Consider the following 12608-nt stretch of genomic DNA (forward strand, 5'->3'; position numbering starts at 1 on the left):
AAAAAAACAACTCTAGTTTCTTCTGAGCCAGACCCTGGCCACTTAAAATGGCTCACTGCCTGCTCTGCTCCCGCCAAGGCCTTTCCTGACTTGGGGCCAACTCTCGCAGTGTTACTGCACCGGGGAAAGTGTGTGCATGCCCGAGCAGCAAGTTCTGGGCCAGAAGGCCACCCGCTGTGGTCAGACCCTACCCACCACGCGTGCCCTGAGCGTCTCTCCCCTCGCACCTTTGCTGCAGGTGTTGTTCTCGCCTGGAACGCCTTCCGGCCCTCTTGCTGCTTACCACAATCCCATCTCCTTTAAGGTCTCTCAGCTCGCACTGCCTCCTCCAGGGAGCCTTCTGTGGGAGCCTGACCCTCCCCCTCCCAGTCCGGCTCCCGCTGCATTCTGGGTTCTTCTCTGACTGTCCTAGATGAATGTTGTCTGGGACTAGCCCAGCCCTCAGGATTCCTTTCTACCTAACTGCAGGTGGGGGTGGGGGTGACCTGTGCTGACTGCATGGCATCTGAGGTTGAGATGATGGTAGGACCCCTGTAGCCACAGATGTGAATGTAAAGGGGGTCAGGAGGGGTCTGCCCACCCTTTACCTTGCCAAGAAAGAATGGAGTTTGGGGGAGGCTGCAGTCCCTGTTCTTCCTGGATGCCTTGAATGTGCCTACCTGGGGGGCTTGCAGGGGAAATGTCTGGATGGCTGGAGCCCACCCTCCAGTGACTTCCCAGCGCCTTCTGGATGAAGTCTTAACTCCGCGGGGCCTACAAAGCTGGAATAAGCAGGCCTTTGCCCTACCTTTGCAGCCTCACCTCTTTCTCTTCGAACTCCCATCCCCCACTCCCTTCCCTGAGCCTCCATTTTCAGGTCTTTGACGTGTGTCAGTCTGTCTTTTTATTTGTAACATCGGTACAACCGCACAGTAGTTTTAATTTACACATGCAGTGTTCTGTTCTATACCTTCTTAAGTTTGTTCTGCCCTTACCTCTGCACTCCCAGCCCACGCCCTTGATAACCGCACTCCAGCCCTGATTGCCAGCAGTCAGTTCTTGGGGTGTGTCCTGCTCATCCTGATTTAAACTTCCAAAGATGCTAATCTCCAGCCTGGTTTGCACCCACTTAGATATATGGCTTCTTTATGCATTTCCATGTGAGTTGTCTGTGAGCATTGGGAGGGCAGGGACCATACCTGACTTTCCTTTCTGCTTGTGCTCCTTAAGAACAAAAAAAGTATTGAATAAATTGTCTATGGGGTAAATGTCTATCAAGAGCTGGGGCTCAAGGAGAGGTCAAGGCTGGAAGTGGGGAAGGAAGACACCCGCTAAGTTGAAGCTCTCGGTGTGGCTGAGACAGCCCTGGAAGGAGTTGAAAAGCTACAGAGCTGAGTGTCCTTTGCTGGAGGTGACTCAGCCCTTAGGGCTACTAGGCAGGTGGCCACCCACCCACTCCCACCCCCCTCAAATATTTAGCTGCACTGTCTCCTATGTCTGCTAGGTTGTAGACCTTGCTGGTCCCAAGGAATCGTTTCTTCCAGGAGTTCTCCTTTCCTGTGTGTGTCTGTCTCTCTCTCTCTCCCAAGTCTTCCAGTTTGTAAAGTGGGGGCATTAGACCTGAGAACGCCATTACCTTCAACATTCCTTGAGTTAGTTTCTAGAAGTTGCTGCCTGCTGATCAGGGAACTGGGCAGGGTTGAGCCCTAAAGTTAATGAGGGTCTCTGGCTGTCTCAGTTTGCATCTGCTGGGCTGTTTATGAGGGAAACCAGACAGAACAGAGACCAGGGCAGGGAGTTGGCAAGGGCTGGAGTCAGGGCTTAGAGCAGGGAGCCCAATGGTCGATAGGATTTGGGAGGCAGGAAGAGAAGGAAAAAATAAGGGAAAATATAGAATAAAAAGAATCAAATAAGTGATGTGTTTTCTCTAGAAAAGCATCTCCCTGTCCTGGGATGGGCTCACCAGATGTTCCCCAGATGTTTGCTGATGATGAGAAACATCTTCCTCTGGGATCACAAGTAAGTTCTTCCTGTTGGTAGGGAAATGAAAGGTCTGTTCCAAGGCAAGGAGGGTGGGGTCTGGAGCAGCATCCGTTTGTGACTATGGCATATGCATAGGCAGAAACATACCCACACATCCTCAGGGAATTTCTGAATACTTAGGGGAGTCCCACAAGTTTCTCAAACATTCAGCATCCACAGACCACCCAATTTTAGGTAAATAAAAAACCTCATCTTAAATAATATTTTTTAAAATAAAAAATTGATTCATTTCCATCAGAAAGATGAAGATTAAAAGGATAATGTTTGGGGGCACTCCCTGTCCCCCTTCTGATGTCTATGTTAGAAGCTTTCTGTGTCCTTTTTCACTGTAATAAAACTTCTGCCACACAAAAGCTCTGCGTGATCAAGCCTTGTCCCTGATCCTGAAGCTAAATCTTCTTTGGAGACCACGGATCCAACATCATTCACCATAAGCTATCAACAGCTTTGATAAGTCTTAATAATATTATGAAAGTGTTAGTCGCTCAAAAAAAAAAACCACAATTTTTTTTAAAAGTATCAAATGTGGGAAGATTGAGATTTCACCAGATTTGCCATACTTCATTGGTGTGACAGTGAATTGATACAATCAGTTTGGAAAATAATTTGGCAATACCTACTAAGACTAAATTATATGATCTTGTAATTCTACTGCTCCATATATTCCCAAGAGAAAAAAGCACTTCTGTCCACTGAAAGACACAAGAGTGTTACAGCAGCTTTATCCATAACAGCTTGAAATTAGAAACAACACAAATGTCCAGTAGGTGAGTAAAAACAATTACAATTTCTCATACAATGAAATAGTACACAGCAGTGAATCAAACAATGGCCTCATATAATGATAGGGATGAATCTTAAAAACAGTATGTCAAGTAAAAGAAACCAAGCACAAAGAAGAATAACTATGATGCCATTTATTTATGGGAAGTTAAGAACCAGGCAGAATGAAAGCACAGATGTAGATAATATTACCTTCAGGAGTAACAGGCTAAAGGTGTGACTCCCAGGCCAGCAGCCACCAGCATCACGTGAGAACTTGTTAAGAATGCAGATTCCTGGGTCCTCCCCAGACCCACTGCATCAGCAACTCGGGCAGCGGGAACCCAGCAACCTATGTTCTAACTAGCCCTCCACTGATTCTGATGCACATCAAAGATTGAGACCCACTGAGCTAAGGTTGTAGAAAGTGAAACCCAAGTAAAGGGGACTGTCTTCAAGCACATTTCTCCAACATTCTTGTTTATTTAAACAGGAAGACTTTTTAGTTTAGATCTGTGGATTGAAAATCTGAGCAGTTGAGTTCTGGGTCAAAGGGTTTTAACAGATGCTGCCAAATCGCCCTCCCCAAAGTTGCACCAATTTTACTCTCAACCAATAGTATTTGAGCATGCCTGTTTCCCAACACCCTCCCTGGCACTGAGTGTTATCAAACTTATTGATCTCTGCCAATCTGATGAGAGAAACCAAGAAGAGATCTTACTGTTTTAATTGCATTGCTCTAATTATGAGTGAAATTGAGGTTCTTATAAGCCATTTGTGTTTCCCTCTAAATCACGGTTTTATATTCTTTACTTGTATTGTTGCTTTATGTCTTTGAGGATTAGGGAAAGAAGCCCTTCTGTCTGTCACACATGTGGCACTTAATCCTGGTTTGCTTTTTAACTGGGTTGACAGTATATTTTATCATACAGAAGTTTTACATTTTTATGTAGTCGCATTTCTTAAACATTTACTTTAGGCATCCTGGTGTTTGTGTATTACATTCCCTTGCCATAATATTACAGGTAAATTCACCCATTTTTTTCTCTAGAGTTTTATGATCTTATTTTAAATTTATACATCCTTTATCTTTTTGGAATCTACTTTAAGGAATTGTTTAGGGTTTCCATTTTCTTTTTTTCCCCTAATTGATAAATTTTCCTACTACCTTTTTCTTTTAATATAAATGTCACCTTAAACAGAAATTGAATTCTCATATGTTCTGGAATCAGTTTCTGGTTCTCTACTCTGGTTCACTGGGTTGTCTGTTTCATCTTTGGGTACCAAATTGCTTTACAAATTTTAATTTCAGAATGTGTTTTATCATGTGACAGATGTAACCTCATCGTATTACATTTCTTTTTCAGGGCTTTCCAGGCTCCTTATTTAATTCCTCATTTGAGTTTCATATCATTTTTGGACAAGCTCGTCCCTAAAAAAAGTCCTGTATTTTAGTTAGAATCACATTGAATTGATACAGTAATTGAACAGACATTTTTATAACATTGGGTTTTGCTATTCAAAAGCTCAGTATAATTTTCCCTGCATAATATTCATAAAGGCCCTTATATGTCTTTTAAATATTGTTCTGAATATTTTTTTGATTGCCATTGTAACTGCAATTTCTATTTTCTGATAAGTTGTATTTTTTTAATGCATGTAAAGAAAGGCTACTGAGTTTTGTATATTAACCTTTGTAAACTGCTATCATCCTGAATTCTCTTGTCTGTAACAGTAGTACATTTTTCAGTCACATCATCTGTATGTAATTTAGCTATTCGGTTATGGTTTTGTTATTTTTTTGTTTAGCCACATCGTGTGACTTGTGGGATCTCACCTCCCTGAGGAATTGAACCCAGGTGCAGCAGTGAAAGCATGGAGTCCTAACCACTGGACCACCAGGGAATTCCCAAGGTTTTGTTTGTTTTAAGCAGGAATTGATATGGGACATTTCTCAAATGCCTTTTTTGGCACGTATTGAGATGTTACGCAGTTTTCCTTTGATGTATTTTTTTTTTTTTCATAATAGTGGTTAACACTTAATAGCCAGTTGTTTTTATTATTTTTATAATTTTATTTATTTTTGGCTATGCTGGGTCTTTGTTGCTACACAGGCTTTTCTCTAGTTGCAGCAAGTGGGGACTACTCTTTAGTTGCGGTGTGTGGGCTTCTCACTGTGGCGGCTTCTCCTTTGCTGAGCGCGGGCTCTAGGGCACTCGGGCTTCAGTAGCTGTGGCTCCCTGGGCTCTAGTGCACAGGCTCAGTAATTGTGGTGCATGGGCTCAGTTGCTCTGCGGCATGTGAGGTTTCCCAGATTAGGGTCTGAACCTGTGTCTCCTGCATTGGCAGGTGGATTCTTTACCAATGAGCCACCAGGGAAGCCCATTCTTTGATCTGTTAATATGGTCAGTTTTATTACAGATTCCCTAATATTGAACCACCTGCACTACTAGAATGAACTTACTTGGATACAATGGATGATTCTTTGAAGGTATTGTTAATTTATATTTGGTAGTATTTTATCTGAGATTTTTGTACCTCATGTTCTATCATATTTAATTACTAGTTACTATTCAGATTCCCCACATTTCTCTTTATCTTTTGTTTCTTACTAGGTCATGAGCTGATGAAGTCGATTAAAATGTACTTGTGTCTTATCCAAATTTGTTTGCATTTGCTGTATGTCTATTGTTATTCTCAACTCATATCCTATTCTTGATTTTGAAACTATGCTATTTGGTGCCTAGAGATTTCCAAAAACTAGATTCATAATGTCTCTCATGTTTAACTTCCTTTTCTCTCATTTAGCAATTTTGTTTTGAATCTGACCTTGACTGATGGTAACTGTTCCTGTGGAGGAAGAAATGGCAACCCACTCCAGTATTCTTGCCTGGGAAGTCCCATGGACAGGGGAGTCAGGCAGGTTGCAGTCCATGGGGCTTCAGAGTCAGACACAACTGAGCCACTGAGCACACGTGTGTGATGGTCGTGCTGTAGTCTCAGCTCAGTCTTTTCTTGTATACCTTGGTTTATATTTTAACTTTTCTGAGTTACTTTGGTAAAGATGTCTCTCTTCTATAGAATGCTGTTTTATGATCTGACGGGAGAATCTTTTTTTTAAAGGATGGGTTTATCCTTATTTACATTTCTTGATACAACATGTATCAATCATGCTTACTTATGTTATCTTCTGCTGTGTTTCCTATTTTAATGCTTCCTCTGCTTTCTATGTTTTACATGTGTATTTTTTTTTGTTTTCTTTGATGTATGTGTGTGTGTGTGTGTGTGTGTGTGTGTGAGCACACATGTGTTTGTATTTTGGTCTGATGGTTTGAAGGTTTATAGTCTGTTTTTAATTTTCCACTGCTTGCCTTTATATTGATTTATTTCTCTGCCAAGAGAAGAAAACCTTCAAATGTAGGAAAAGAGTCATATTCTCAAGGGGCTGAGCCTTGCCACCATACTTCTGTCTTCGAATTATTGATATCCCCAGAAACAAACAAAAAACAAAACAAAATTCTTAATATTCTCAACATGAAAAATGGTTATAGTCCCGCCCTGAAGCCAAAGGTTCAGGATAATCAAGATGTGAATGTGCCACTGAGATGCTTCTTGAGTGAGCCAGCCACCTACACCAAAGAGCTATCGGCACCGCAAAGGGATGCTGTATCTCATCTCTTATTTCAAAACCTCATGTGAATATCTTACCCTCAACAGCCAGCATACTTAGTTCAACAGTGTCTTTTACTTTCTGTCCATGTCTCCGCAGTCTTCTGAAAAGGCATAGTTGGAGAGGCATGAATGGAGGGCATTGACTCTTCTTGCTATTTGTTTCTGCACATATCGAGATCGGGAGCCAGATTGTTGCCTGACAGCTGGTCTTTGTGAATACAGTCGTGTGTGGTTGGTGTTCAGATGCAAGTTGTGTGTGTGTTTTCTTTTAAATCTCATCAGTCAGTGTACCAAGAGATAATGGCACACTCAAAACAGTATCATTTTAGGAAAGCTTATTTACAAAGGGACTACTTACAAACATGTGGGTATAGGAGCACCCCAAGGGATGGTGCAGTAACCTGGATGAGCAGCAGCAGAGCTGTTACAACAAACAGGCCTGAAGGTGGGGTCCAGGGGGTTACTATAAGGGAGAGAACTGGGTAGGCTGGCTGCCTTGGGAAGACCAGTGGCCCCCACTAGAGGATACATCCAACCCACAGAGACTCACAGGCAGGAAACCAAAGGACTAAATGCCTTGATCTCTTTCTCTTCTCTCTCCTTTCTCTGCTGGGCCTCACCATGGCTGAACCCAACTGGAAGCCAGAAGCTCAGTCATTTAATCTTGCAAAGGAATTCAGTGAGAAGTAGAACAAAAAGTCAGCAGGTACATTTCCCTCCTGTGTTTTTGGAAAATATGTGGCGAGCCTGACACATTAGTAGTGCACCCAATAGGAATGCTTTCAATGATCAATAATCCAGTACCATTTACTTGTGTATTGTAATGGGAAGGTTGGAAGGTGGAGAAGGCAATGGCACCCCACTCCAGTGCTCTTGCCTGGAAAATCCCATGGGGGGAGGAGCCTGGTGAGCTGCAGTCCACGGGGTTGCTAAGAGTTGGACATGACTGAGTGACTTCACTTTCACTTTTCACTTTCATGCATTGAAGAAGGAAATGGCAACTAACTCCAGTGTTCTTGCCTGGAGAATCCCAGGGACGGGGGAGCCTGGTGGGCTGCTGTCTGTGGGGTCGCACAGAGTCGGACACGACTGAAGCGACTTAGCAGCAGTAGCAGCAGCAGCCACTGACATAATGTCAGTACTGGTGTCTCTAGAATTCTCTCAGATTTTACCTTCTGCTGGTTGCTTCATATGTGCAAGACGGCTGCCCAAGCATCATGACCATGGTTAAGTTAGGAAGAAGGGGGAAGGCAGGGGATACCAGCATGTATATCCATTTTCTGAAAAAACAAAACCAAAACTTTTTATAGAAATACCCTCAGCAGACTTGTCATCATATTTCATCAACTAGAACCAGATCTCATGTAACAAACAGCAAGGGAGACTGGGAGAGTGGAAAATGGGCTGGTCATGATTGATTTAGACCACTTGTAATTAATTGCCTGAGACTGGAGACCTTGGTGCATGGATCAAAATCAGGAATCTGTTATTAGGAAAGAAGGGATGGAATACATTTCTGGATGAACAATGAACAAAGCTTGCCACAAGTGGTTTGTATTCAACAATAAAGCCCATTGTCTGCTAGCACTCACTCCGGACAGCCATTGCTCTTTCACACTATGTGCCATTAATTTTATGTGACATCCAAAAACGTTGTTTGATAAAGTAATTTTGCCAGGAGCTTGCTCTGCTTTTCCTCAGTAGCCTACGACTCAGTTTACAAGTCATGGTTTGAACTGTGTTAGTTTCCACTGTAAGGTAGACAACTTGAATGATGCCTCTCTGGGTTTGACCTTTTCTCTGTCTTTAGTGACAAAATGTATCCTTACTACACTGGACATTTTACCCATATTAGCGAAAGACTTGATTGGTTTTCTATCTAGCTTACAGGATCTGATGTGAAGAGGATGCGAAAAGTTTCAGTGGGCTTCCTGCCACTATTTGACAAAGTTTCATAAGAGATGATCCCTCTGGGGCTAAAGGAGATGATTACCAACTAACAAAATTCCATTTTCAGGTATTCGTTACCATATCTGAGTCACACTTCTTCTTTTTTTCTGTTTGTATAAAATTATCTCATCCTACACACTCATTTACCCTGGTATATGTGGTCATAATTTATACTGTAGTATTTTTGTTGCTATTTTCAATACTATTTTTATGCTTTAGTGAACCTCCTTTAAACTACTGATCCATTTTTGTGATTTGGGGATATACTACCATATAATAGTAACAATAAAATGGAAATATAACACATGAAAACAATCACACGTAAAAGATGTGAAAATCTTTTAACCAAGCTGAACTAGAGGCAATGGCATTCTCTTTACTATGAACTGAGCTGAACTGGCAGACTCACTTCTAGTGGTACAGGTGCTCCTACAAAACCACGATGATGACTATAAAGATAATGGGATTTCTGTGGAAATGATCACTGACCTCACATTTATGAAATGTATGGGAACAAAATTGCTTGTCTGTGTAGCAGACCCTGCCATGCGCCACTCATATCCCCCTCACACAATTCTCACGTGTGTTCATGGTGTTTTCTGTAGGGCCAACAGGGATGCCATCCGATGGAACTGGAGCACAATGTCCAGGCCCAGCTCCTGCAAGAGGAAATTCATTTCTGTACCATCTACGGAGATCTGCAGTGAACCAGGGCCCTAGATTCATTCAGGAGCGGAGTGGGCGGGATCTTAATGAATCCAGTGAATCTCTGCCCTCCCACGTGGAGTTGATAGATATGACGTGAGATAATTTACTTACTGGAAAACACAAGTATACAAAGGGCCACAATAGTAACATCTGTGATGGTTTAAAAACACGGCTGCAGATTCTTTCACACTTATCAAAAGAAGGAATGTAATACCTCTCGCCTCTAATATGGGCCGGTTTTAATGACCTGTCGAGCAAATTGTCGAAAAGGGATACTGTACGATTTCCAAGGTACGTCATTACCTACTGTACGATTACCCAAGGTAAGTCAGTAGGTAACAGAGCTACTGTACGCGCAACTGTTAGGTCGAAGGCCATTTTCATTTAAAATTCTGATCCGATTGCCAGGTTGTTCTCTACTTCTCTCCCGTCCTTCCACCCCCGCCCCCCCACCCCCAACAGTGGATAAATACTCCTTTTGGATCGGTATACTGGTTTCAGTTGCCATTTCTTCACTACGGGAGAAGTGAAGCATCTTTTTCCTTGGAACATCGCCTGGGGTCAGAAGACCCAGCTGGAGACAAGAGCGGGACTCAGCGGAGCCAGGCGGCCCCGCCGACAACACCCACGGCTCCACTCACTCCCCTGGCTCCTCTGTTTTCGGCGCTTTCCTTCCTCCCCCACAATATTCAGATTCCTGGAACCAGGCTCGGTGACCTCACGGCGGTGACTTCACATCCGGGACCTTCTGGGAATTCTCAGCAGCACTTTTTAGTTAGAAAACTAACGAGGGAGGAGGAAGGGGGTGCGTCCGGGGAGGGACGCCGGAGCTCCGGGGGAAGGAGGGAGGGAGCCGCGCAGAGGCCTCTTCCTTCTTCCGGTCGGGGGTGGGTGGGGCTGGCAGCGGCGTGCCGCGGGGCTGCCGCCGGCGAGACCTGAGGCCCCGCCCCCTGCCCCTCACTCCCCCGCCCAGAGATGGGCGCGCGCGCCTCCCACGGGACGTGGGTCCCGGCGCCTGTCGCTACAGGTTTGGGACCCGGGGCCCCAAGCTGAGCCTCTGCCAGTTTTCTTCCGAAGTTAGGTCAACGTCTTACTTGGCAGCCCTGCCACAGGTGGGGAGCGGGTAACTTCATGGGGGGAAAAATTGTGTGTGTGTCACTGACTGGCAGGTACCAGTGGGGGCGGGGTACGGGAAACAACAAATCGAAAGTTTACAGTGGCGTTTTCCAAGCTACAAAACTGCATAAGGTTGAGAGGTCAGAGAAGGACAACCTCCATGGCTTTTGTTTCCTTGAAGGGGTTGCCTCAGAGCTGAGTCTTCAATACAAAGCTATCCAGAAATGACAGGAAGGCGAAATGAGGGGGCTGCTTCTCTTCCATTAAAAAAAAAAAAAAAAAAATTTTTTTTTTTTAGAATATATTTTACAACTGTGGTGGTTAAAGATGAAGATACTAATGTTATATATTAAACTGTTCTCTACAACTTCAAAGTTGTTTTTTTCCTTCTGATTTTGAAAGAAATTAGAATATTTTCATGGACCCCTCAAGTATTGTGGGCCTGAGGCTCCATCCATGCCTGCTGTGCCCAGTGGGTAAGCTGGCCCTGGACAAAGGCTGGGCAGCATGACAAAGCCTGGATAGAACATTAAAGGACCTGGAAGGTCTGATTCTCTTGGGGAAATGAGAGAGGCTATAAACACAGGTGGCAGCCGCACAAGAAGGGCCTTGAATGACCTGAGGAGTGTGGATTTTATGGTGGAGGTGGTGAGGAGCCACTGCCGGACCTGACTGGAGGGTTGACCCCGGGATAGGACTGGAGGTGGGCTGGCTGTTGCCTTAATGACATCCAAACTTTTGCTGAGCCACAGTTGAGATGGAAGGGGGGAAGGGGAAGCCGCAGATTGATGTGAGGGGGCTGGGACCTGGAGAAGCCTGGGCTGACTTCTTTGGGTCATCCCTCATGGAAAGGGGAAAGCAAGAGGAGAAACTGTACTGGTTCCAGGACTTCGGAAAGATCAAATGAAAAGTCCTTCACCAGCCACGAAGCAGGGAGAGTTTGCCTACCTTAATAGATGTTTAGGGGGCTTCAGGGCCACCTCTTGCCCAGATCTCCGCGGTGGTTCCTACTAGCTATTCCATCCCCCTCTCTCCTGTGCAAGGCACCTCTCCAAAGCTCCATTCCCATTGGGCTGTTTTCCTGCTCCCCATGGGCCAGAGGACAAAACCACAGTCCTCACCTGGGCATTTCCAGAGTTCAGAATGAGAAAAAACAGACTGGGTTTTCAACACCCCTACAGTAGATCAGTGTTCCAGAATCTCATTTGGCTACATGTTTCTCAGTCCCCAATAACTGCCCTTTCTCCCCCACCCTCCACTCCCTGCCAGAAAACAAAAAACAAACCAAAAGCTATGCTTGACTCCCACCTTCCAATGCCAACACTGGGCTTCCTCCAGAGCAGGCCAGGCCAAAATCAAGGGCTGGGACAGGAACTATAAGGGAAAAGAACTGGGCTCGAATGACTCATTGAAAGACAAGTCTTCATTTATTCACCATAAACCATGGATTGAGCTCCTACTATGTGCTTTTGTACCATTCTAGATACTGGAGATACAAAAATAAGCAAAGAAGGAGTGGTTGGCATGGAGATGATATTCCAGTGGAGGAAGACTTGGCTGTGGAGATGGCACTTTCCAAAGACGATCACATAGAACGTTACCTCTTCCTCATCAAAAGGTACTAATAACCCTTCTATTCAGTCTACGCAGACTTGTGACTCATCTGTAACCAACAGAATGCAGCCCAAGTGATTTTGTTTGACTTCTGTGGCCAGATCATAAAAGGTGATGCAACTTCTACCTTGTTAGTTGGGACACATGCCTTCGGAAACTTGAAATAAAATGCAGGAAATCCAGTCACTCTGAGAATGCCATACTTTGAGGAGGCCCAGGCCACATGGAGAGGCCATGCATATGTGGTTTGTCTGACATCCCAGCTGAGGTCCCAACCAAGTAGCCAGCATCAATTGCCAGGCATTTGAGTGAGAGCGTTTTCAGATCCTAACTGTCCAACTACCCCCAGCCTTAGACTGAGGCTAAGTTGAGGCCCCACACATCATAGCAGAGAGACAAGCCATGTCCAGTGTGTTCTATCCAAATTGCTGACCCACAGAATTCATGAGCATCATAAAATGGTTTTTTAGACCACTAAACTTGGGGTGGTTTGCTATGCAGGAATAGTATCCAGAACACTGACATTAAACAAGCAAATATGTGAACAAAGATAATTTTATATTGTAATAGGTCCTCAGGAAAACAAAACTAACTCAGCATGTTAACTTGGCGGAAGGCCTCTATAGATGGGGAAAGGGGGCGGGATAAGTGGGGGAGGCAAGGGAGGTATAGATCAAGAAAGGTCTTTTTGGAGAGACATTTGAATTGGAATGTGAGTGAGAAAGAGCCCAACCACTAAAGATCTGGAAAAGACTTCTGGGCAG

The 12608-nt window shown here is 44.3% G+C and overlaps 2 long non-coding RNA genes across 3 annotated transcripts in view; both read left to right on the plus strand.

Moving 5' to 3' along the window:
• The first annotated feature begins 1026 nt into the window (after positions 1-1026).
• On the plus strand, positions 1027-9172 carry LOC129635542 (uncharacterized). The gene is made up of 6 exons (XR_008706332.1): positions 1027-1139; positions 1911-1998; positions 4594-4698; positions 5161-5275; positions 8340-8473; positions 9012-9172. It is a non-coding gene; the product is annotated as an uncharacterized LOC129635542 (long non-coding RNA).
• A 902-nt stretch (positions 9173-10074) lies between these two features.
• The window catches only part of LOC129635541 (uncharacterized), a 52608-nt gene continuing 50074 nt past the window's right edge, over positions 10075-12608 (plus strand). Inside the window, exons 1-2 of one of the 2 annotated variants that reach the window (XR_008706331.1) lie at positions 10075-10226; positions 11714-11848. This is a non-coding gene — a long non-coding RNA (uncharacterized LOC129635541). Of the gene's footprint in view, positions 10227-11713; positions 12031-12608 lie in introns of those variants that run through there. The other variant, XR_008706330.1, reaches the window with a different exon arrangement.

The sequence above is a fragment of the Bubalus kerabau genome, chromosome 20, assembly GCF_029407905.1.
Source record: "Bubalus kerabau isolate K-KA32 ecotype Philippines breed swamp buffalo chromosome 20, PCC_UOA_SB_1v2, whole genome shotgun sequence".
Taxonomy (NCBI): Eukaryota; Metazoa; Chordata; class Mammalia; order Artiodactyla; family Bovidae; genus Bubalus; species Bubalus kerabau.